Raw genomic sequence first — 3,601 nt, 5'->3', positions numbered from 1 at the left:
TTCATATTTTTATGGGGGTTCATAGTGTTCTATGTAGAGTTCATAGTTTTCTTTTGTAGAGTTCATAGTGTTCTATGTAGAGTTCATAGTTTTCATGGAATTCATAGTGTTCATATGTAGAGTTCATAGTGTTCATGTGTAGAGTTCATAGTGTTCATATGTAGAGTTCATAGTGTTCATATGTAGAGTTCATAGTGTTCATATGTAGGGAATTCATAGTGTTCATATGTAGAGTTCATAGTGTTCATGTGTAGAGTTCATAGTGTTCATATGTAGAGTTCATAGTGTCCATATGTAGAGTTCATAGTGTTCATATGTAGAGTTCATAGTGTTCGTATGTAGAGTTCATAGTGTTCATATGTAGAGTTCATAGTGTTCATATGTAGAGTTCATGGTGTTCGTATGTAGAGTTCATAGTGTTCATATGTAGAGTTCATGGTGTTCGTATGTAGAGTTCATAGTGTTCGTATGTAGAGTTCATAGTGTTCATATGTAGAGTTCATAGTGTTCATATGTAGAGTTCATGGTGTTCGTATGTAGAGTTCATAGTGTTCATATGTAGAGTTCATAGTGTTCATATGTAGAGCTCATAGTGTTCATATGTAGAGTTCATAGTGTTCATATGTAGAGCTCATAGTGTTCATATGTAGAGTTCATAGTGTTCATATGTAGAGCTCATAGTGTTCATATGTAGAGTTCATAGTGTTCATATGTAGAGTTCATAGTGTTCGTATGTAGAGTTCATAGTGTTCATGTGTAGAGTTCATAGTGAAGCTCATATGTAAGAGTTCATAGTGTTCTGCATGTAGAGTTCATAGTGTCTATATGTAGAGTTCATAGTGTTCGTATGTAGAGTTCATAGTGTTCGTATGTAGAGTTCATAGTGTTCGTGAGTCTATAAGTTCTGTATGTAGAGTTCATGGTGTTCGTATGTAGAGTTCATAGTGTTCATATGTAGAGTTCATAGTGTTCATATGTAGAGCTCATAGTGTTCATATGTAGAGTTCATAGTGTTCATATGTAGAGCTCATAGTGTTCATATGTAGAGTTCATAGTGTTCATATGTAGAGCTCATAGTGTTCATATGTAGAGTTCATAGTGTTCATATGTAGAGTTCATAGTGTTCGTATGTAGAGTTCATAGTACCATATGTAGAGTTCATAGTGTTCATATGTAGAGTTCATATGGTTCATATGTAGAGTTCATAGTGGCCCATATGTAGAGTTCATAGTGTTCATATGTAGAGCCTGTTAGTGTTCATATGTAGAGCTCATAGTGTTCATATGTAGAGTTCATAGTGTTCATATGTAGAGCTCATAGTGTTCATATGTAGAGTTCATAGTGTTCATATGTAGAGCTCATAGTGTTCATATGTAGAGTTCATAGTGTTCATATGTAGAGTTCATAGTGTTCGTATGTAGAGTTCATAGTGTTCATGTGTAGAGTTCATAGTGTTCATATGTAGAGTTCATAGTGTTCATATGTAGAGTTCATAGTGTTCATATGTAGAGTTCATAGTGTTCGTATGTAGAGTTCATAGTGTTCGTATGTAGAGTTCATAGTGTTCGTATGTAGAGTTCATAGTGTTCGTATGTAGAGTTCATAGTGTTCATATGTAGAGTTCATAGTGTTCATATGTAGAGTTCATAGTGTTCATATGTAGAGTTCATAGTGTTCATATGTAGAGTTCATAGTGTTCATATGTAGAGTTCATAGTGTTCATATGTAGAGTTCATAGTGTTCATATGTAGAGTTCATAGTGTTCGTATGTAGAGTTCATAGTGTTCATATGTAGAGTTCATGGTGTTCATATGTAGAGTTCATAGTGTTCGTATGTAGAGTTCATAGTGTTCGTATGTAGAGTTCATAGTGTTCGTATGTAGAGTTCATAGTGTTCGTATGTAGAGTTCATAGTGTTCATATGTAGAGTTCATAGTGTTCATATGTAGAGTTCATAGTGTTCATATGTAGAGTTCATAGTGTTCATATGTGGTAGTTCAGAAGGTTCAAGGGAGCTGATAGTGTTCATATGTAGAAACTATAGTGTTCATATGTAGAGTTCATAGTGTTGATATGTAGAGTTCATAGTGTTCATATGTAGAGTTCATAGTGTTCATATGTAGAGTTCATAGTGTTCATATGCAGAGTTCATAGTGTCTATATGTAGAGTTCATAGTGTTCATGTGTAGAGTTCATAGTGTTCAGTGTAGAGTTCATAGTGTTCATGTGCAGTTCGATAAAGTTCATATGTAGAGTTCATAGTGTTCATATGTAGAGTCTATAGTGTTCATATGTGTAGAGTTCATAGTGTTCATATGTAATTCATAGTGTTCGTATGTAGAGTTCATAGTGTTCATATGTAGAGTTCATAGTGTTCATATGTAGAGTTCATAGTGTTCATATGTAGAGTTCAGAAAAGTTCACGTTGTAGAGTTCATAGTGTTATATGTAGAGTTCATGGTGTTCATATGTAGAGTTCATAGTGTTCATATGTATTCATAGTGTTCGTATGTAGAGTTCATAGTGTTCATATGTAGAGTTCATGGTGTTCATATGTAGAGTTCATAGTGTTCATATGTATTCATAGTGTTCGTATGTAGAGTTCATAGTGTTCATATGTAGAGTTCATAGTGTTCATATGTAGAGTTCATAGTGTTCATATGTAGAGTTCATTGTGTTCGTATGTAGAGTTCATAGTGTTCATATGTAGAGTTCATAGTGTTCATATGTAGAGTTCATAGTGTTCATATGTAGAGTTCATAGTGTTCATATGTAGAGTTCATAGTGTTCATATGTAGAGTTCATAGTGTTCATATGTAGAGTTCATAGTGTTCATATGTAGAGTTCATAGTGTTGGTATGTATATTCATAGTGTTCATATATGTAGAGTTCATAGTGTTCATATGTAGAGTTCATAGTGTTCATATGTAGAGTTCATAGTGTTCATATGTAGAGTTCATAGTGTTCATATGTAGAGTTCATAGTGTTCATATGTAGAGTTCATAGTGTTCATATGTAGAGTTCATAGTGTTCATATGTAGAGTTCATAGTGTTCATATGTAGAGTTGATAGTATTCATATGTAGAGTTCATAGTGTTCATATAGAGTTCATAGGTGTTCTGTATGCAGAGTCTATAGTGTTCATATGTAGAGTTCATAGTGTTCATGTGTAGAGTTCAGTGTCTATGTAGAGTTCATAGTGTTCGTATGTAGAGTTCATAGTGTTCATATGTAGAGTTCATAGTGTTCATATGTAGAGTTCATAGTGTTCGTATGTAGAGTTCATAGTGTTCATATGTAGAGTTCATTGTGTTCGTATGTAGAGTTCATAGTGTTCATATGTAGAGTTCATAGTGTTCATATGTAGAGTTCATAGTGTTCATATGTAGAGTTCATGGTGTTCATATGTAGAGTTCATAGTGTTCATATGTAGAGTTCATAGTGTTCATATGTAGAGTTCATAGTGTTCATATGTAGAGTTCATAGTGTTCATATGTAGAGCTCATAGTGTTCATATGTAGAGTTCATAGTGTTCGTATGTAGAGTTCATAGTGTTCATATGTAGAGTTCATAGTGTTCATATGTAGAGTTCATGCAGAGT

Source organism: Penaeus vannamei, chromosome 37, assembly GCF_042767895.1.
Source record: "Penaeus vannamei isolate JL-2024 chromosome 37, ASM4276789v1, whole genome shotgun sequence".
Classification (NCBI taxonomy): Eukaryota; Metazoa; Arthropoda; class Malacostraca; order Decapoda; family Penaeidae; genus Penaeus; species Penaeus vannamei.
This window is presented reverse-complemented; position numbering follows the sequence as displayed.